Source organism: Ursus arctos, unplaced genomic scaffold (assembly GCF_023065955.2).
Source record: "Ursus arctos isolate Adak ecotype North America unplaced genomic scaffold, UrsArc2.0 scaffold_27, whole genome shotgun sequence".
In the NCBI taxonomy this organism is placed as follows: Eukaryota; Metazoa; Chordata; class Mammalia; order Carnivora; family Ursidae; genus Ursus; species Ursus arctos.
This window is the reverse complement of record NW_026622952.1, coordinates 38987882-39011038: the sequence shown is the minus strand read 5'-3', so window position 1 is coordinate 39011038 and position 23157 is coordinate 38987882. Positions and strand designations below refer to the sequence as shown.

The window sequence follows — 23157 nt, the reverse complement described above, 5'->3', positions numbered from 1 at the left end:
CATTTGCATGATAAATACTTTTCTATTGCTTGACTTTCAATCTGCATGTGTCTTTAGGTCTGAAATGAGTCTCTTATAGACAGAATATAGATGGGTCTTGCTTTTTTGTCCATTCAGTCACCCTTTGTCTTTTGTTTGGAGCACTTAAGTCTATTTACATTCAATGTAATTATTGATAGATATGTGTTTTTTGCCATTTTGTTACTTTTTGTAGCTTTCTCTTTCTTCTCTTGCTCTCTTCTCTCATGGTTTGTGGCTTTCTTTAATGATATACTCAGATTCTTTTCTCTTTATTTTTTTTTTAGTTTCTTAAAAATTTAAGTATTCTCTGCACCCAACTTGGGGCTTGAACTCATGACCCTAAGGTCAAGAGTTGCATACTCTTTTGAGGCACCCCATCCTTTCTCCTTGTTTTTTGCATATCTATTACTGTTTTTTGACTTGTTACCATTTGATATGTATATAACATCTTCTGCATATAGCAGTCTATATTATGTTGATGGTCACTTAATTTTGAACACATTCTTTTCTTTCCTCCACATTTTAGGTATATGGTGTCATACTATATGTCCTCTTACTTTATGAACCCCTAATTTTTATAGACGTACTTATTTTTACTGCTTTTGTGCTCTTACTTTTCTTACTCCTACTTACAGTCTTTCCTTTCTATTCAAAGAATCTTTTCTTGCAGGGCTGATTTAGTGGCCACAAACTCCTTTAACTTTTGTTTGTCTAGGAAGTCTCTCTCTCTCTCTCTCTCTTTCTCTCTCTCACGATAGCCTTTCTGGATAGAGTATTCTTGGCTGAATTTTCTGTTTGTTTGCTTTCAGCACTTTGAATATATCATGCCACTGTCTTCTGGCCTACAAAGTTTCTGCTAAAAAAAAAAATAGCCTTATAGAGTTTCCCTTTTATATAACTATTTTCATTTTACTTGCAAGCTTTTAAAATTCTCTCTTTATCACTCCTTTTTGCCGTTTTAATTACAATGATTTTTTATTATGTTAGTCACCATACAGTACATCCCCGGTTTTCGATGTAAGGCTCGATGATCCATTAGTTGCTTATAACACCCAGTGCACCATGCAATATGTGCCCTCCTTACTACCCATCACCAGCCTATCCCATTCCCCCACCCCCCTTCCCGTGCCGTTTTAATTACAATGTGTCTTGGGGCAGAACTCTTTGGTTTGAGTTTTTGGGGGGTTCTCTGTGCCCCTTGCATCTGTTTGTTTCCTTCCCTAGATTGAGGAAGTTTTCAGCTATTATTTCTTCAAATAAATTTCTGCCCCCTTTTCTCTCTCCTTCTTCTGGGATCCCTATAATATAAATGTTACTATGCTTGATGGTGTCCTTAAATTCCCTAAGTCTCTTTTCATTTTTAATTATTTTTTTCCTCTCTCCTGTTCAGCTTTATTGCTTCCCATTACTCTATCCTCTAAGTCACTGGTCTGTTCTTCATCCTGTAGTCTATCATTTATTCCATCCAGTGTATTTTTAATTTCAGTTATTGACTTCATTATCTCTGATTGGTGGTTCTTTATGTTTTCAATCTCTTTGGTAAGGGCCTCACCGAAGTCCTTCACTCTTTTCTCAAGTCCAGTGAGTATTTTTATGACCATTACTTTAAATTCTCTATTAGTCATATTACTTATCTCCATTTCATTTAGGTCTTTTGCTGTGATTTTGTGTTCTTTCACTGGGGACAAATATTCTGTCTCCTCATTTTTTCTAATTTTCTCTGTGTGTGTTTGTATGCAGTAGAAAAGCCAGCTATGTCTCCTGCTCTTGAAAGTAGTGGCCTTAAAAGGAAAGATACCATAGTGTCCTGCAATGCTGTTCACCAGAACCTGACATTTCAGACATGTAACTTGGGTAGGTTTTGTCCCTCTGTTTTTAGTGGGCCAGTCCAGGGCCACTTTGTGCTTACGTTGAGTCAGAGCAGACATTTGCCAGAGATGCAGTAACACCAAACTGCAGGAGAACACAGGGCCAGGGCAGATGGTCCACATCAGCAAGGGGAGACCTATAGCCCCAGGGGACTAAGCAGGTTGGGCTGTAGAAGGCAGATTTACAAAAGCATGTGGGGATGGGACACATGATGTTAGCAAGGTTTGTGCAGGTCTGCTGTGGTTGGGGACCTGGATGTGAGGCCAGGCTAGAGGGGGCATGTCTGCAGGAGAACATGACAATGAGGTGCACTGTTAGTAAGCTAGGAGCAAGTGCTGGCACCATGGTGGTTCCTGTAGGTGGCTACATATCCAGGCTGGGAAGCAGGGGAGGGGAGTGGTGCCATCAGCTCCTTTGTTCCTGGAGAAGTCTTCCAATGATTCCTGTCCCTCCGGTGCATGTTCTGAGATTAACAAATCTTCCCATGTACCCCAGGTGATTTTCAAACTGCTACTTCTATGTTGTATCTCCACAGGCTGTTTGTTCTGCCTCTTTAAGGGCAACGACTCTGTTTCCTCTTGCCCTCCTAGGTCACCCACAAGGTCATTGATTTGTAAAATTCCAGGGTTTTTTTTTTTTAATGTTTTTTTTATTATATCATGTTAGTCACCATACAGTACATCCTTGGTTTCTGATGCAAAGTTCAATGATTCATTAGTTGCGTATAACACCCAGTGCACCATGCAATACGTGCCCTCCTTAATACCCATCACCAGCCTATCCCAATCCCCCACCCCCCTTCCCTCTGAAGCCCTCAGTTTGTTTCTCAGAGTACACAGTCTCTCATGCTTCATTCCCCCTTCTGATTACCCCCCCTTTCTTTATCCCTTTCTTCCCCAACGGATCTTCCTAGTTCTTCCATAGATGAGAGAAATCATAGGATAATTGTCTTTCTCTGCTTGACTTATTTCACTTAGTATTATCTCCTCCAGTTCAGTCCATGTTGCAGCAAATGTTGAGAACTCGTTCTTTCTGATAGCTGAGTAATATTCCATTGTATATATGGACCACAACTTCTTAATCCAGTCATCTGTTGAAGGGCATCTCGGTTCCTTCCACGATTTGGCTATTGTGGACAATGCTGCTATGAACATTGGGGTGCATATGGCCTTTCTCTTCACTACGTCTGTATCTTTGGGGTAAACACCCAGTAGTGCAATGGCTGGGTCATAGGGTAGCTCAATTTTTAACTTTTTAAGGGACCTCCACACTGTTTTCCAGAGTGGCTGTACCAACTTGCATTCCCACCAACAATGTAGGAGGGATCCCCTTTCTCCACATCCTCTCCAGCAATTGTTGTTTTTTAAACAGGCCAATTAATTATGAAGAGATTGAGTCAGTGATAACCTTCCAAATAACAAAACTCCAGGCCCGGACGGTTTTCCTGGGGAATTCTACCAAACATTCAAAGAAGAAATAATACCTATTCTCCTAAAGCTATTTCACAAAATAGAAACAGAAGGAAAGCTACCAAACTCATTCTCTGAGGCCAATATTACTTTGATCCCCAAACCAGGCAAAGACCCTATCAAAAAGGAGAATTACAGACCGATTTCCCTAATGAATATGGATGCCAAAATCCTCAACAAGATCCTGGCTAATAGAATCCAACAGTACATTAAAAGGATTATCCATCATGACCAAGTGGGTTTCATCCCTGGGATGCAAGGGTGGTTCAACATTCACAAATCGATTGGGGTCTTAGATTTTATCCAGAAAGAAAAATTCAAAAATCATATGATCCTCTCAGTAGATGCAGAAAAAGCATTTGACAAAATACAGCATCCTTTCCTGATTTTTAAAACCCTTCAGAGTGTAGGGATAGAGGGTACATTCCTCAATCTCATAAAAACCATCTATGAAAAGCCTACAGCAAATATCATTCTCAATGGGGAAAAGCTGGAAGCCTTTCCCTTAAGATCAGGAACACGACAAGGATGCCCACTCTCGCCACTATTATTCAACATAGTACTAGAAGTCCTTGCAACAGCAATCAGACGACAAAAAGGGATCAAAGGTATTCAAATCAGGGGTGCCCAGGTGGCAGAGTCGTTAAGCGTCTGCCTTCGGCTCAGGGCGTGATCCTGGCGTTCCAGATCGAGACCCACATCGGGCTCCACCGCTGGGAGTCTGCTTCTTCCTCTCCCACTCCCCCTGCTTGTGTTCCCTCTCTCACTGGTGGTCTCTGTCAAATAAATAAATAAATAAATCTTAAAAAGAAAAAAGTATCCAAATCGGCAAAGAAGAAGTCAAAATGTCTCTCTTCGCAGATGACATGATACTCTATATGGAAAACCCAAAAGAATCCACTCCCAAACTATTAGAAGTTATAGAGCAATTCAGTAATGTGGCGGGATACAAAATCAAGGCTCAGAAATCAGTTGCATTTCTTTTTTTTTTTTTTTTTTAAAGATTTTATTTATGTGACAGAGAGACAGCCAGTGAGAGAGGGAACACAGCAGGGGGAGTGGGAGAGGAAGAAGCAGGCTCATAGCGGAGGAGCCCGATGTGGGACTCGATCCCGGTACGCCGGGATCACGCCCTGAGCCGAAGGCAGACGCTTTAACGACTGCGCTACCCAGGCGCCCCATCAGTTGCATTTCTATACACGAATAATGAAACTGAAGAAAGAGAAATCAAGGAATCCATCCCATTTACAATAGCACCAAAAACCATACGTTACCTTGTAAAATTCCAGGTTTTAAGCCCCGATGATTATAAGAACTCATGAAACTTCCCCCTCTGGTTTTCAGATCCAAATGTGTGTGGGTTTCCTATGCCTGGGGTGAGGGTCTGTTTCTTTCCCTTGTCGATACCTGTGGTGTACTTCCCTCCTGCAGTCCAGTGGGTCCCTTTAGATCTTAATTGAGTCTCCACCCTTCCTACTCTTTTTTTTGTGGCCTCTTCTCTAAGTTTAGCTGTGGAGAGTCTATTCTGCCAGTCTCTGGGTCATTTTCTGGGTTATTTACCCTGATACGGCTGTTATCTAGCTGTATCCAGGGACAAGGTGGGATTAGGGTCCTCCTACTATATCATCTTCCCCCAAAGTCCCCCAAATCATATAATTTTAGTTGAGTCCCCACCCTCTTTTCTTTTCATCAGCGTAGCTAAAGGTTTGTCAGTTTTGTTGATATTTTTGAAGAGCCAGCTCTTGGTTTTGAGGGTTCATTAGTATTTATATTAACTTCACTATTTTACACTTCTATCCAAATATATTAGCTTGAAAATATATTGGAATAATAAAATAAAAAGATGGGTTGATGAAATAGATCTAATCACACCTCTAGAAAGTAGCACACCCAGCAACAAATACAAATTTTCTCTACTAAATTCCCACCGTGTCACCCAAAATGTAGTATGTTACAGTTTTCTAAATCCATTCTTAGAATCTTTAATATAATATTGAATATAACTCCTGGCATGGTAAGGTAGGAGGCTATTTAAAAAGTAAAATCAAGAGTTAATATATACGGTCATGTTTAAGAGATAGCTAGGGCAAAAGGGAATTATCAAACTACCTTGGTACGTAGGTCCCAGGTAAGAGGGGGGATGCACAAGGTGGGAAGGAGGTCAGTGAAAGGCTTACTCCTAAAGAAAGACTAAAATGTATAAGAGCACATGCAAGGATGAGAGGAAGAGCTGATGGAACTAAGCTTGCTTCTGCCATTTCTGGGCTCCATTCTCAATAGCACCTTTTCTGAGGAACAACTGACTTATTCCTGTACAAAACCAGTTTGTACTCCAGGGTGATTTCTTTCCCGGATTTTACAGACAACATTTTCTAAGATAAATGAGCAGTTATAGATTAAGTATTATATGGCCAAATCTGTAAAATACCTTTTAAAAATCAGGCAAGTCTCCATCTATTTGTGCATAAGCCCGATCTGTCATTTACAATGGTAATCGTCAAAGGATTTCCAAACTGTTAGCATAGTTGGCATTAGTTTAATTAACCCTGAAGCTTGTAAATCAAAGTGAAGACTTGCATGTATCCTTTTAGACTTTTGTTACTAACTGCTAAGAATAATTGTACTTTCCGGAGAGAACTGAAAAATGGAAACCAAGAGTGCAGATTTGACTAATGTGAAAATAGTTGTTATATCTATTAATTATCTTCTTTTAAAGAAATACATAAAATATTTTATTATCTACAGTCAGTTGGCACAGATACTATGGAGTTGGGAATACTGACGCTTTTTTATTTCAAATCCTCCATATTTGGTTCCTACGCAAATTACCCAGCAATTATATCTAAAAGCAGAACTTAACCTGCTCTCATAAAATTATATAATCATTTAATTAGAAGGGAGATTAGTGGTTCCCTTGTTGTGCTTTGGTGAGATCTACATTTTAATATTGTCTCATTTAAAATGTTCTTCAGTAACAAAAAATTTTCAGCGTACTGTTTTTAACCACTGTCAAATCTCTCTAAGTTCAGTTTTGTAACTTTCCTATCAGGCAGATATTCCTTCTTCCATCTATGTAATAACATTTCTCTCTAGTTCTTTGAGATTTATACAGAGAGTATACAGGTTCTATGCTGCTGTGCTCTTTTATTCTGACAAAGGGCGCCAGTACCCAAGGTCTAGGGGTGGAGGGAACGCTGTGAGGGAAATGGACCTGTTCAAAGGTCACCTTTCTCTTTGACCCTGCTCTTTGCTGGAGTTCGGTGGTGCAGTTGATGGCACCTCCATTCTCTCCTTCACCAAACTCAAGTTCAGCATCACCCTCTGTCTCCCAAGTTCACATCTCAGTGGCTCTGATTTATCTAATACCGCCTCCTCTTTGGTATTCACCTTACCATTGTCCTCACTAACCCCTACTTAAGTCTATTACAGAGACCACTTAACAGGCCTCCTTGCTTAGGCTCACGTCTCTAACCAAATGCTCATGTTCCTTGGTATGGGCTCCATCTGGCCTTCTGCTGCCTCTCCTCTACTTGGCTGGTCACTCTAGGAGCATCTAGGTCATATGCTTGAGGGGCTAGTATCAGGCTAAGGTCACCACAGGCTGCTTGGCCAAATAAAATGGTTGCTGAGGCAGCAATACCATCAGGTAGCTTAGCTAAACTTCCAAAACACACATACCTACCAAACTACATTAGCTTTGTATTGCTGGTAGTTCAAGACTAAAATTTCTAGCCTTATTTTCGAGGTCTTGTGGTCTTGTATGATCCACCGTAAATCCACCTTTATACATTTCTATCCAGATCCTCCTGTCTAGATATTCTGTGTCCTAACACAAGAGAGGACTTTTATTCCCTGAACTTTTTTTTTCTCAAAATGTTAGGAAAATTCACAACTCATCTTTTGCTCATGTTCTCCCTTGCTCCCCCTTACCTCTTTTCTTCCGCATCACCTTGCAATATCCCCCCTCAGATGGCCCGTTCGCACTGAAGTTTCCACCATTCCCCTTAATCAGAATTAACTCCTTCCTCTGATCTCCCCCACATGTTGCTCTGCCTGTACCACAGCATTTTTATCTTTCTTTCTTACACTCAGTGCCTTACATTGCTCTCTCCTCTACTTAACTGGAAACTCACTGCAGATAGAGCTTTTCATAGCCCTCTTCCTCTTTGTCTAAATGTCGATCATAGTGCCTTTCATGTGGTGGGAGCAAGATGAACACTGGTCGCTTGAAGGGTTTACCATCTCTCACCAGATACCCGACGCAGCATGCCTCACTGAGGTCTGATGTAGCCAGTGCCGCCTGAACATGCGAAGGCTTTAATCCTTCTTCCTCAAGACTTCTTATTCTGTTTTTCCATTATTCGAGATAAGAAGAGTCAGTTGTAGATGATGTCATGTGACTTTTCTTCTTTTGTACTTGCTTTTGCCTGGATGGGGATGGAAGGAAGGGGCACAGACAGCTCAGATCCTTATGTCCTAGTTTGCCTTTCCACTGCAACTTTCATAGATCACAGGTCCCAGTGCCCAAATAGTCTCCTTCTTTTACCCATTAATTATTAATGAGGATGCACAGCAAAACCTCCGAAGAGTAGCATCTGGGGAGCTATAATTTTTCAGGGCTCCAGTCCAATAGCATGCCTCTGAGCATTTAGATTCTCTTCCCAAAGAACATATTGTGTGTCCTCTCTCCACCAAGAATAAAGCCATTTTACCTTATGGCTCAGTAGCTCCTGGCCCTTGGGCACAAGGAAGGGGAGCAAGACACTCCTGAGTGTGCTGTTTCACAGTCTCCAAGTGCTGGGGAGTCGTGGTGAGTGAGATCAGAGTGGAGTCATGGGGCAACAGGAGAGATGAGGGACCTGCAGCACCGGAGCTTTACTTTTGGAAAATTGCAAGCAAGATGTGTTTGTGTGTGGGGTGTATTTGTGTGTGTGTGTGTGTGTGTGTGTGTGTGTGTGTGTACGCACATGTGTTATACGTCTATGTGTATTTATTTGGAATTAAAAATAGAGAAAGAAGTTAAGTTGCACCTAGTATGCCCATCTAGTTCTGAGACTGTGTTTAGAGCAGTGATTAGAAATACATCTAGCATGGATCTCTTTATCCAGCTGACACTTATTATCTGCCCTCATGCAACTCAAAGGCTTAAAGGTGGGAAAACCACACACCATGTACATATAATTTGTGTTACAAAGACATAAAGAATTGCTTTGAGAACATACACAAGATTTGACTGGTCAAATCTGAAACGCCATGTTTAAGGTAAAACTTGAGGGAACGGTAGCTGTTAGCTGCATGAAAGGGAGGGTTAGATGAGAGAATTACAGATGCTAAAACCCGGAGACAAGGGACAGCGTAAGCAGAATTTCCTTATGGCTGGACCCGAAGATAAGCGCACTAAGACTAAAGCAGTAGGTGGGACCAGCACATGGGAGCTATTCTAGAATATCCTATATCCTCAGGGAGATGAGAGCCCATTAGAAGGTGCTCATCAGGAGAATGACAAGAGCAGATTTGCATTTTTAAAGCCCAATCATATAGCAAGGCAAGAGGACAAGACTGGTATGGTTTGGATGTTGAGAGTAACCTAATGGCAGCATCTATGTGAACTGAAATACCGCCGAAGCCTATTTACTTTGTCATGTTGTAACAGTTACATGTGTCTTTACATGTATATTAGGTTAATAGTACATCTTTTTGACTGCAATAATAGACTCTGCAAATGTGCTTAGCCTACATACATAATGTAGTATGGTATTACTAGAATTAGATATTGATTATATTTTTTCCAAGTTTTCCTTTGTTAATCCTCTCAAGATTATCATCCAGCTTCCCTTATTTGATTTACTTCCTCCATACAAAAAGATGAAAAATCTCCAATAACTTCTTTGAGTCTATACTTTCCTAATTATTTGTAAGCTTAAGGATCCCGTCTCTAACTCTTTTGCTCCATTTAAGTGTCAGATGAAAACTATGGAAGCATTACTAATTGTGGGGAAAAAAAAAACATTCTTTCCTGCCCAAGAGAAAAGGGATGGTGGCCTCAATTCAGTCTTATGATACAGTTATTAAGAAAGATTATGAACTTTCTGTTCAGTAAATTTTCCATTTCTTCCTAACAGCTATCAATAGCTGTCTACTGTCTATAGTCAAAGTTAATTCTGTCCACATCTTGAAATTTGGCAGAACAGACTTCAAGCCCAAAATAATCGATAGAAAATTCACTAATCTCCTTTTAATGATGGAGAATATTGAAAACCAGTTTATAGGAAGGAACATTATAAATGTTGTAAATATCAGGGATTAGGCTATGTGATTTTTTAAAAATATCACTCATGTCTGATTTCTCCTTATAAATTGAAATCCAACTCATCTCAAGTTTTTTAATAGAATTTTAAAGATTATTAGTTTTGAAGTAAACAGAAATTTCAGAATAGGATACAGAACCTTGAAATTAAAAATAAATTAGAAATAATCTGATACCATCTGATATTTGAACTTCTTGAGAGTATTCCTATGAATTGATGGTTTACTTTCGTTACACATTTGAAGTGTCAAGGGTCTCAGTAATTTCTCCTGGAGATGACTACTATCTCCTCTGTTCCCCTCGGGGTCAAGCTGAAGGAGTCCACTTCCTCTCCACGGAACAGTCTCACAGCAAATGTTCCCTGTTCCCCACCTGGTCCACATTTGACATGGTTCCTGTTACTTGTTTCATCCTTTGAAGGAAAACTTCATGTCTTCCTTTCAGCTTTCTTCATTTTGCCAGGCTTGACTTTTAATGCTTACTGTACAAGCAATTAACAGGATTTTAAAGGTCAATGGGAAACAGATTAAAGAGCATTCTCTAAATGCCAGCACTCTGTGAAGCCAAGTCTGGAATGTGCAGGGTCATCCCTGTAGACATCTGACCCCAAACCCCCACTCCGTCAGTTATTAAGTGGTTTATGAAAGTTAAAACAGCATTAATCAAACTGACAGGGAAAAAATCCTGTATTTGTATATGCCATTTAGAAAGACTTATTTTAGCATAAGAAGTTTTGCTCTGAAAATGTGAAAGCATGCAAGCACAGAGGCATTTTTCTGCTTACTCTGGAAATGCAGTGGTCACTGAGGGGACACTTTGCACAGAAGGTTTCCTGCAGTCCCACTTCCTCACGCTCCTCTTGTCACCCTCACTCCTAAACCAATTAGAAAAATAACAGCTCTGGGCAAATGGTCTCTCAAATGAAGACAGAGATTTCAAGGAGGCAGGGAATGGTTGGATAACACTGCTCCAAGAAGGTGGACTATACAGGAGGTGTTTTCTTACACTGCAGCTCTCAGAGGACACTTGATTTGTCCCTTGGGGCTGAAAACTACTAGTATAGATCAAAAGCGTCCTTCCTGTACCGTAATACCTTAGCCTTGGGTTCTTTACAATAGTAGCAAGTATTTTCCAAAATTGAAAAGTGGGATGCATTATAGATCCTTCTTTCTCATTTTAGCATCATATAATGATTTAATGAGGCTCACTGGGTTACAGATGGGATAGTACATGTTCCCTTGTATTCCCTTTTTTCCTCTAACAAAATGATCTCATGAGAATGTTGCTATTACTTTATTTCCTTTGGGGTAAATATAGAGCCTTTCCACTGATAAGGATACTTAATTTCAACCTTACTTCCTTTTTACTACTTTTCAACTTAACTTTTGGTTTTTTTACTACTTTTTTGGGGAGGCATCTTCCTAATATCCCTTTAAACTAGTCTAATCCAATATGAATCTGGTACTCAGTTCACTTACTAACTGGGATAAGTGCCTAACCTCAAAAATTGTTTAGCATTTTACTATTCAGTATATTCTACTCATGAGGGTATCAAGAAATAAGATTTAAAAAATCATCATCAGATGAAAGATACTCATCAAATATATGATCATTCTTAAGAAGAAACAGGATTTTTTTTTTCCTCCTCATTTGAAAGCACTGACTTCAGGCTCATTTATAAGAAAATGATTTATTTATCATTGCTGAGCAGGGGAAATTGCTTTTCTAAAATAATAACACTCCTTTATTTTCTAAAAAAATAGATAATATAGTAGCACATAAGACACTAAGAATTTCTGTTGCTACCCTAATTCTCCCTCCCTATTCTCCAAACCTGCTATTTCCCTGAAAGTTTTTAAATCAGCAAGCTTGAAATGAGTTTCCTCAGTTCTTTTTCTGTCTTTTCCAAAATTTCCTAAGGTTATTCTATATATACCTGAATGCCAATAATTGTCTTGTATAGACTGAAGTAAAATAAATGAGATGGCCAAAATTCATTTTTATATCATAAATGTTACACCTTGTCAATTAAAACAAATACTCCTTTTCTGTGCCAAGAAAACATTTTCTGTTACATTCCCAAGCTGCTTCAACTGCCATTGGGTACAAGAAAAACCTCTAACAGATGGGAATCAGTAAATAGCAATTGCAAGTAGAACTGACTATCTGAATAACAAATGGGAGACATATTCTGTGAGTTACCCTGGCAGGCAGACACGGTTCTGAGGGCTCTTTGAGATGCCACACTACCGATTCCGAGGACAAGACTGGGGCCCAGACATCCTCCAAAAAACAAAATATATGTATGCTTTACACAGACCATCACCCTTTATCACACTTATCACACAGTCAAGGTTGTCAAGACCTTTCTGTTCTGAGAAATACTTGGGAATAGTGAAATACGGGAAGTAAAGTGTGCAAACAAAATCCACAGCCAAGAGGCTAATATATAATATAGTCTCCCTGGAGTTAAGGATCACAATATCCTTCTTTAACCTCTACCCTCACTTTTAACAAGGGAGAGACAGAAATATTATTCAAGTGGGTGACCACGGTGATTGCTCTCTTTCTAAGAGCACAAATTGTTGTAGAACATGGTCCCTAGGGAAAGGCTTAGATCAGAGCCTGTAGAGGGAGAAAGTCGCCTTCAGAACCAGATTGCTGGGTGGCTGAAAACACCAAACAAGTGAAGTCTCTGACCTCTTCCAAGGCAGAACTAGTAAGAAGCCTGTCTCTGCTTTCTGCCCTCACCCAGACCTGCTTCATGAGCTGGACCTTTGAAATTTCTCTTTCAGGGACGCCTGGGTGGCTCAGTTGGTTAAGTGTCTGCCTTCTGCTCAGGTGAAATTTGTCCCACATCAGGCTCCTTGCTCAGCAGGGAGCCTGCTTCTCCCTCCGTCTGCTGCTCCCCCCACTTGTACTCTGACAAATATATAAAATCTTTAAAAAAAAATTTCTCTTTCAAGTTGGAGCAGCATGTGCAAGAGGAGTGCATGCCACCAAGAAGGCTCTTAGGTGTGTGCTGAGATGGTTGGTAGGAAGGACACAGGTGGATATCCTCTGTGGCCTCTGCTTTTCCTCATTCACTTGTGCTTCTGGATTAAGGTCTGAGACTTTGAGGAACAAACCCAGCTAGTTATCCCTGCACGGACTAATAATGTGAAAATGTATAAAGAAACCTAACTCGTAACTGGAACCAGGGAACAGTGAAGGGAGGGCTCTCGTGCAGGTATCACTCACCGCAGCTTGCACAGTTCAGCAAGAAGGAAGGAAGGTTTCCTTTCGGCCTGGCAACAGCAAGCTGCTCTCCCTAGCAGCCAATGGAAAGCCACCACCACTTTGAACTCTCATTTTCCTCCAACATTTGTTCAAACAACCACTTCCTACTTCCTCCTTTCCTCTATAACTTTGTTCTCTGGACTTGCCTACAGTTTGCCATAATTCACGTGTTCTGAATTACAATTCCTCTGCTATTTCTGATTAAACTGTTTTGCTGGCTGAATTGCTTACCTTTCCTTTTAGAAGGCTGACAGTAACAACCTGAATTCTTTCCTATCCTTTCAATTAGAGAGATGCAGGTCTTAGAGAAGGACTTGGCAGGAGAAAGCAGGCTTGGAGGAAAGGAACATGTGGGGGCAGTTAAGAGAAGGTTCTCTGAACTTTAAAATGTCCCTGTTTCCCATGCCCTAGCATCTCTTTCCACCTTCTCTTCCCCTTGCCTTCTTCAGGGCCCTAGAACAGTGCAATAGCTAAAAATGTCAACTATCGACTATACTTTTCTCCTAGGACCTTTTGTCGATTTTCAGAAATAAGACTACCATCCAACAATAATATAAGACATGCATACTCAAGTTATACATGCTTCATTATTTTCATTAATCTTTGAAATGCTTTTAAGATATTCCTATGAAGTCAGAGAATACAGTTTGGGATGAAAATTTATCCAAGTGAGATTTAAAATATCATTATGGCTGTGAAGGATTTAGAAATTAGGTTTTATACTGATTGCTCCTGAATTGTTCAATCAACCAAAAGATAAATGGGGGAATATACTGAGTTTTCTTAACCTCAAATTGATGAAGAACATCAGAGTTGTTTTTTTTTTTTCACAGAATAATCTTTGAACAGATAATCATAATCATAGTATGTTTGTATTCAGAATCATCAGCTTCATTATCAACACTAAAGGATAATTTTTGTCATGCTTTTACACACTGACTTGTCTATGCGGAGTCGCACACAGGAACTAAACAGGGCCCCTGGCTTTCCTATCATTTCCCTCGTGTTTTTTGTTTGTTGGTTTGGTTTGGTTTGGTTTGGTTTGTGTGTCCTGTCTTTCACTAATCTGCCTTCATTCTCTCCAGGGACCCCCTCTGCTCATTACTGGTCGCTGGCCTCCCAGATAACATTTGTGTACCCACCATGTCTTTCTCCAGTACTCAGCAAATAAAGCTGAACCACTCTGTGCTCCAGTTATCTTAGTAAATGTCCAACCTTGTTCAATTATACTGTACCTATGGCTCAAGTAAACATATTTAGGGAAGTCCTTATGTTCTTGTGGTGTATTGCTGCCAGCCTATCTGGAGCCGATCTGCTGTACTACACAGTATATACATATAAGTTCTATACAGAAATAACTTGCACTAAGAAAGCAACACAATGAGCTCTAATATGAAAATACATAGCTAATTAATCATAATAGTAATATTTGTATTCACTCTTTATATACTCTACAAAAACTGGCATAATAGAAGTATAAGATGGGGGCGCTTGGGTGGCTCAGTCATTAAGCATCTGCCTTCGGCTCAGGGCGTGATCCCAGAGTCCTGGGATCGAGCCCCCGCATCAGGCTCCTCCGCTGGGAGCCTGCTTCTTCCTCTCCCACTCCCCCTGCTTGTGTTCCCTCTCTCGCTGGCTGTCTCTCTCTGTCAAATAAATAAAATCTTAAAAAAAAAAATAGAAGTATAAGATGGCAGATTCCAGGGCTTCACATTAACTTGTCTTTGTATATTGTCACTGTCCTAGAAATAGCACAACACTTGGTGAAAAACATAAAACTTTCTTGGGTGATTTTAGAGAGCAGGATGTAGGAGTACTGTACATTGCTTGTGTCTACCCATGTCCAGATAGAAAAACTAAAACAGCTCTAGGTATTTCAAACAGATTTGATTAGAATATTGGTTATAAAAGTAACAAAAGGGCACCTGGGTGGCTCAGTCATTAGGCGTCTGCCTTCGGCTCGAGTCGTGATCCCAGAGTCCTAGGATTGAGTCCCATATCGGGCTCTCTGCTCAGCAGGGAGTCTGACTCTCCCTCTGACCCTCACCCAAATAAATCTTTAAAAAAATAAATAAAAGTAACAAAAAATGCATAGACAAAAAGAAAAAGAAGGAAAGAAAGAAAAAAAAGATGAAGTTCCCCAGAGATTGCAAAATTTACTGCCATTTGTAACTGCAGAATGCCATCACCACTCCTGGGGCCAAGGAAACAAAAGGGAGATGGTCTGATCCCATGTCCACATGGTTTTGCTGCTGTGGATGCTAGAGTTCCTTCAGAGCCACTGCTAATGGAAGCCAGGAGCCCACACTCCTTGTGACATGGTAGGAGTCAGAGCCCAGGAGTGCTGGGCTGACAAAGCTGTTGGAGCCTCCACTGCTGATGAGGGATGCAGGCTGGCACTCACTTGTCACGTGCCAGATGCACAGCCAGGAGTAAAACACTGGCTAAAAATAAGGATCTGCCTTTCCTCCCATCTACCAATCTCTTGCCAATGCCTCCCGTTACCAGCAATTTACTGGAAATCTATCCCAAGGGAGTCTGGAAAATATAGTTTGCCCCTATGATACAGAAACGAGCACAAAAAGAGAGACTGGGGCAGAACACAAGACAAATTCCAGTGCTTTGTATAGAAAGTTCTATATGTATATAGCTCTATAGGAAGCCTGGTTGGCATTTATCTCTTTCCCACATACTCCGACTCATATCACCTGCTAATCAGGCTTTCCTGATTTGTGTGGTCACTATTTCTGGCTTTCCTGATTTTTGTGGTCTTTGCTTGTCTCTCTCTCCCTCACCCTTTCTCTGTCACCATTCTCTATCCCTGAATTCTCATAGGCCACCTGGATTTCCACTTGTGTTCACCAACTGTGTCAACCACTCTAAAGCAGCTGGAGTTTCAGTGGCCTCTTGTCATATTTTCCCTTACTCCACTGTTAAAGTAGTATGTGGGCCAGCATAGAAACCAGTGTTTGTTTTGTTCTGTTTTACTTAACCGGGTTGGTTTCATTAAAAAAAAAAAATCACCTTATGCTATAGACTGAATGTATCCCCCCAAAATTCCTATGTTGAAATCTTAATCCCCAATGTGATGGTATTAAGATGTGGGCCTTTGGTAGGTCATTAGGTCATGAGTGGAGCCTCCTTGAATGGGATTAGTGCCCTTATAAAAGGGAACCCCAGACCTTCCTCCTCTTGTACCATGTAAAGACATAGCAAGATAGTGATGCATGAACATGGAAGTGGATTCTCACCAGACACCAAATTTGCCAGCCCCTGGATTTTGAATTTTCCAGCTGCCAGAACTGTGAGAAGCAAATTGCTGTTGTTCATAAGCCACTCAGGCCATGGTGTTCTGTTAGAACAGCCCAAACTAAGACAACTTACTGCAGTAAGAAAACTCGAATTGGAGGTCAGAGACAGGCTCTTGTCCTGGATTCACTAATCATTGATATTAAGAATTTAGAGAACTCTCTTCACTTTTTTAGTATAAGTTTCTTCATGTTAAATAAAAGGGATTGGATGTGATTATCTAAATTCCATCCTACTCAATTATACTAGGTTTTATAAAATTCATTTATGTTTAAAACAACTGATGTCTCAATTTTGAAAAACATTCATGGGTACAGCATTTAAAAAGGAAAAAAGATAGATTCCCATACCAGGAAAGAAAACATATATCTATTATAAAATCAAATACACACATAGAGTCCAGAAAACAGTGCAAAATGCCCTTTCTTGATTTTCCTCAAGTTATCCATCATTCCATAGCAGGTGTCCTGGATTGGCTCCTACCTTCTTTCTCCCACACGTCACAGGTCCTCAGTCTCTTTGCTGTCACCACAGAGTTGCACTTTTTCCTCTTTTCCTCCATCTCAGAAGGCCTGCCATTCAATTTTACATGGGCATTCCCTTCCTAAACCTAGAAGAATATGGCTTCCAAACGCATGTCATGACAATGTGACAGTCATCTGCTCTTCCTTTAAAACTTACAGGGGTACATCTGCCAAGCAAAGAAACTTCCTCTTGCTGATATTAACCAAAATTTATAACACGATCTTTCAGGATATTATCATCTCTCTAGCTCTTTCCTCATCTTTTCAGTCACCTTATATATTACCCTAGATATCTATGACTAAAGATGCAAAAGTACAGGTCACAGTGTAAGAGATGCGGGTGAGCAATCCCGGTCTGCCTTGCTACAGAATGTACATAGAGTTAACTACATCATAAGTTGTAAAGTAAGAACAAAAGACTTTTACAATTAAAGCTATAGCACAAGGAAAGAGGGAAGAAAACAGATTAATTTACTTAACTTCTTGGACTATGGCCCAGCATTTCTGTACGTATGGTTTACTACACTCTTTCTTCACTCGATAACAATGAATACTTCAGTGGAATCAAGGGAGTTGCAGAAAGAAAACTAAGACTGTTAGTAAAAGGTACTAATGTTTATTGGTAACACTCAAATCAGAAATGTATATTAAAATGAAGTTTGAAAACTAATTTTCGTATTTGATTTGAACAAAAGCAGTTTATTTGCAAGACTTAGACCAATACAGTCCCAGATCTTGTCCAGAATTTGTAACATCTGCTTTTTTTCTTTAGAAGTAGTCTTTTGATCACTGCTTAAATCAACCCTTTAAAAATTGTTTGTATTAAGGAACATGGTAAATCCCACTTTTTAAAAAGTTTTCATAGGGCTCGGGATTCTTTAGTAAAAACAGAAGGGAAATGAGTAAACAACAGCAATATGCTCATTTCATATAGTTTGAGGTCCACCTGTTTAAATGTTTTCAAAGCCATTAAATGCATCTGTTATTTTTTTTCCTGTGGTAAACAAATTATATAAAAAATTAGTATGTATAAGTATCTAGATGGGCTTTCAGATAGAAAATTAAGAGGATTCAAAAGATACTTCAGATTCAATAGCCAGTCCCCATTTTGAAGTTGGGACAAAGTGGGCTTAGCTGTGTAATCTTGGGTACTTCATTTTCATCTTCTCTAAAAACAGAATTTTACTATTTACCTCTGCTGAGTTTTGGGGGGAATTTCTGAGTCCTTGTATAGTAAGGGCAAGGCACATACTCACCCTTCAGTTAATGTATATTATCGTTAACACAGGAAATATATGTGAATATAGCTCTATGTGCCTGCATCCACACGTTTCTTCTTGTACATCAGATGTTGTGGACCCCAGTGGGCTGCAGTTACTCACTAGTATGATCCAAAGAGCTCTAGGCCCCAGCTGTCTGTCATATACAGAAGCAGAACTGGCTACTATTTCCGGCTCAGTGACTACAATCTAACACCTTTGAGCCAGTCATATACCCTTTGTCCATTTCTTTTAATTAGGAGATAATAGTAAGTGGTCACAGAAGTGCCTCATAGCTATTATATCCTGTGAATCTTTGAACCTGAATCCTACACGCTGTTATGTTTATTACTATATTAGTATATGCCTTCTACTTTTTCGGATATTTCACAATAGAGAACACATAATTTCCTTTGGGATATAAAATAAAATTCCTGAATGACATAATTGCATATTCAGCAGTAATAACACCTTGATACTCAGTTTTACTTATGTGAGGGACTTTATATTCCTGTGTAATCTACATATGACTCTCTGCTCTGAGCAGCTTCTATCCTTAACCTGTGGCATTCTTCAACAGTTCTCATCATTTCACCTTATCCCTCCCCCAAAAAGAAAAACCTATTTATTTCAATGAGCATTAGTGAGAAATGGACATTTTATTAAATATCTTTTGAAGAAATATGAATGGGGGAGGCAATGTTATCAACAGCACAGCAATTCACCTCACTTTTAGTCTGGGTCCTCTGAGAAGCAGCCATTGGTGCAGGATTAAATATGCAAGGATTTTATTAAAGTCCTATGAGAGAAAATGGCAAAGGAGTCAGAGAAGGCTGGAGAAAGCATCTGAGACTGTCATCCAGTCTAAGCAAATTTCATTAAGGCCACTGGGGCAACCTGAGCCAAAGCTGGCCATGAGGAGCTCATGTCTCCCAGTGTCACTGCTGCTCCCAGCCAATGCCTGTGGGCATTGTGCAGCTAGGGCACAAATGCAACATAGATTTCAAAGCTCATCAGCCAGGCCCGAGGTCAGTAACCCTGTCTCTAGTTGGAAACCTGTGAGGCGTGGTTTCATGGCCATGATGGATCTCGCTTCCCAACCTCTACCAGTACCCATTTGCAAAGTGCCACACCTGCCCCACTGAACCTCCCTTTGATCTAGTCTTTCCAGCTTCCTTCACTTGAGAACTCTCCACCTCCAGAGCTTTTCCACGTCTCTTCCTTTCTCTTGTCTCTTCTGCAGGCTCATCTAAATTTGCATCATCCATCATTATTTCCACTCAGGGAATTAAACATCCGTTAGTTACCAGAATTCACCATCCATAGAAGGCAGTGAAAACACAACACAAAATGTTTCCTGCCATGTTAGAGCAGAGCTGTGCTGTCATCGAACCCTTCTGTCCCGTTTACTATACAGTACTCCATCGTCTGGCTTCTGGGTCCACAAACATACTGAAACTGCTCTCAAAAAGTCATCAATGTCTTTTTAATTGCCAAATCTATTGGACATTTTACAGTCATTATTCTTGACTTTTATATCCATTTGACGTTATTGATCATCCATTTTTCAAAATTCTGTCTTTCGTGGACTACTGTGATTGAGTACACTGCACATTCTCCTTGCATCTTTATGGCCATTCCTTTTCTTTTTCCTTTTTTTTTTTTTTGGTCCTGACCATTCCTTAAATAGTGGTGTCCCCCAAGCCTTGTGCTCTTTTCACTCTACATACTTTCTGTAGAAACTTTATTCTCTGCTGTGTAATAATTTTCATTTATTCGTGTAATGTTGTATTATTTATCAAGCTCCTAGTATGAACCATGTCCTAAGGATGAAATTATAGGGGAAAAAAATCTCTGGCTTTAAGGTACATATTGTCCAATGGGGGAAATATAAAAGTCGATAGGCAATTACAGGACAATGAGATACTGCTATATTAGGTGAGTGCACGTGGTTTAGGGCACCATAGGAGGGCATCTAACTTACAGTTGGGAAATTAGAGAAGCTTCTCATGAGAAGACAACAGTATGTAATAATAACAATAAGGGGCAGTAGAGCATTCCAGACCAAGAAAGCACCACCCTTGAAGGCGTAATTAGCTTGGTATATCTGCAATATTGTATGAAAGGAAAAGGGAGAGGCTGGGTCAAGAAATTGTTGTAGAGTGAAGCTAATGAGAGGAAGAACCTTACGTGCTCTGTTGTGGTCTTTGGGTCTTATGCTAAGAGCAGTGAAGACTGTGGATGGGTTTGAAATGAGAGCATGACTTATATATTTAAGTTTTGGAAGCTCACACTATAGAAAGGATGGCTTAGAAATGGGATATCGTTGAAGTAAGAACATTAGGAAGTACTTCAGGTCAGTGCAATAAAATATTATTTAAGCCTACTACATATCAGTTACTTTAAAATGTGTTTAAAAATTGATAAATACAGGCTTAGAATTGTGTATATGATAAAATCCCATTAAACCAAAGCCAAAAATAAAAGCAAAACAAAAAAGAACACTAAAAATATATGTATATATTTAGTTTATACATAATTTAATGAACTACTGTGGCCCAGTTACCAAAAACAGAAATCTTTCAATCTTCCATTTTCCACTCCCCTCACGTCCAATATCACAGTTGACCACAACCAACTGAGCCCTAGTTATAATCTGACTGGACTCCTCACCGACTTCATCTCCCTCACTCTCCTGGTCTAACTCCAAATTCCACCTTGTAGAGATTCTCCTTTTCCATCTCCACCGTCTCCATCCCAGTCCACACCACCATCACCTGTTGTCTAGCCTCTGGCCATAGCTTCCTAAATGGGTCCCAGATTCTCACTCCTCCCCTCTGTGACCTATTCTCCTCTTACCAGACACAATAATCTTTATGTGATGAAGTCAGGTTATGTGATTCTGCACTTAAAATCCCCCAATGACTTTTTGTTGTATTTAAAATAAAACTCTTTCCCAGGCCCTAAAGAGCCTCTTCTCATCTGACCCTACACAAGTTTTTCATCTCATGCTACCCAGCTTCATGCCCTTCTACATGTTCAGTCACATTTAATTTTCTCACATGCTCCATTCTGCAAGATATATCCTGTATCTGCACTTTTCACCTCCTTTATGGTGACCGCCCTGGTCCAGAACACCACCGTCTCTTGCCTTGCTACTCAAATAGCTTCTTATCTGGGCTTCTTGCTTCCACTCTGTGCCCCATAAAGCAGCCAAAATGATCCTTTTAAAATGTAAATGCTCCTGGGGCGCCTGGGTGGCACAGTGGTTAAGCGTCTGCCTTCGGCTCAGGGTGTAATCCTGGCGTTATGGGATCAAGCCCCACATCAGGCTCCTCTGCTGGGAGCCTGCTTCTTCCTCTCCCACTCCCCCTGCTTGTGTTCCCTCCCTCGCTGGCTGTCTCTGTCAAATAAATAAATAAAATCTTTAAAAAAAAATGTAAATGCTCCTCTGCTGAAAATTCTTCAGTAGCTTCTCCTCACATTTAAAATCCAGCAAGCTAAGCATAACTAAGCAAGTCATACTTATATATATCTGACTGGCCTCCTTGCTGACCTCAAATCTACTTTCCTATGTTCTCCCTCTACTTTAGTCACACTGGCCTCCTCCCTAGTCTTCAGACACACCAGCTTGCCTGAGGATCTTCTGCTCCTCCAGCCTGGACCCTCTCTCTTCAGAAGTCTGAAGGTTCTGGCCTTCACTTCTAGTTGTCTACTCAAATAGCATCTCCTTAGACAGATCTTCCCTGGCTACCCCCGTGTTTCTGTACTTGTCCCCATCTGTTTCTATCCCATGTGTTTGTTTATGGTTATTTTAAGTTATCACTATCTGACATTATAGTGTATCTTTGTGCATTGCCTACATCCTTCCTTCAATATAATTTCTTGAGGGTATTTTGTGTCTTTTATTGTTTCCCCAATATTCAGAACAGGGCTTGACATATAATAGGCATTCAATATATAATTATCAAATGAAATTACTGAATCAGAGCCTGGGGAGCCCTATCAATTAATACATTTAGAATATAGGCATTTATTATTTAGAATAAATTAAATAACTTCTGAGAATTTTCTTGCCCAATATCTTTTAAGATTTTATTTATTAGAGAGAGAGAGTGTGTGTGTGTGAGAGAGAGAGAGAGAGTGGGGGGAGGGGCAGAAGGCGAGGGAGAGGCAGAGAATCCCAGGCAGACTCCACGTTGAACATGGATCCAGTCGAGGGGCTCTATCTCAGGAACTTGAGATCATGACCTGAGCTGAAACCAAGAGTCTGAAGCTTAACTGACTGAGCCACCGTCACCACCCCCACTTGCCCAATATATTAATAACACAACTAAGCTATGCTCAGATGGGGGGAATCCAATACAATAATGAATTTGTGGGAAAAATATTAACAGATTTACTTTTTACCTAATGATAAATTTAAAATATTAAAGTATTATAGCTATTTAGCATTGTTATATCAGTTTAGACGTTGTTAGTGGCATCTTTTAAATACTATTCATACATTCTGTTCTTTTTTAAACCTCATTGATTAGCTTCATAAACACAACCAGCTGAATATAACTCAATAAAGCTGTGGCTACCAATATTTAACTGTCGACAGGAAGAAAAAATGACTCTTTGCTGAGTTATTTTCATAAAAGAAGATGACTCTCTGCAGAGTTAGTCTCACAAAAGAATAAATATTGGGTGGATAAAATATTTCAGAACTGTATTAAAATAGGCTTTTTTGATAATTTAGGAGACTACATTTTAGGTCCATGGATATCAATAGACTTTTTTTCTTTAGAGAATGAAAACTTCAAATGTCTTTGACTTCATCCAGTTTTAATGAAAATATTTCATTTCATGGAATTACATTTTATAAGCCCCTCCACACTATATTAGTTGATGATTGCTCCAACCACAAACTCTAGCCAAATTAACACAGGCTTCAAATAAATCGATGTTTTAAAAGAGCATACGCCTCAATCATACATTAATTGTGTTATGAATTCAAAGTCTCATTTTGTGAAAACCAAGGGTGTTGTTCCTCCTAAAAAAATGTAGTGACCATTATTTCGGGGGGGGGGGGCAATTGAACCTGCAGATCAGATCCTTTTAAAATGTAAAAATGT

General features: G+C 39.9%; 1 long non-coding RNA gene across 2 annotated transcripts in view; it reads right to left on the bottom strand.

The window, feature by feature from the left end:
- Positions 1-1358: 1358 nt before the first annotated feature.
- The window catches only part of LOC130541906 (uncharacterized), a 124688-nt gene continuing 102889 nt past the window's right edge, over positions 1359-23157 (bottom strand). Inside the window, exons 3-4 of one of the 2 annotated variants that reach the window (XR_008955998.1) lie at positions 10451-10540; positions 1359-4135 (exon numbers count right to left, since the gene is read on the bottom strand). This is a non-coding gene — a long non-coding RNA (uncharacterized LOC130541906). The remainder of the gene's footprint in view (positions 4136-10450; positions 10541-23157) is intronic. The other variant, XR_008955999.1, reaches the window with a different exon arrangement.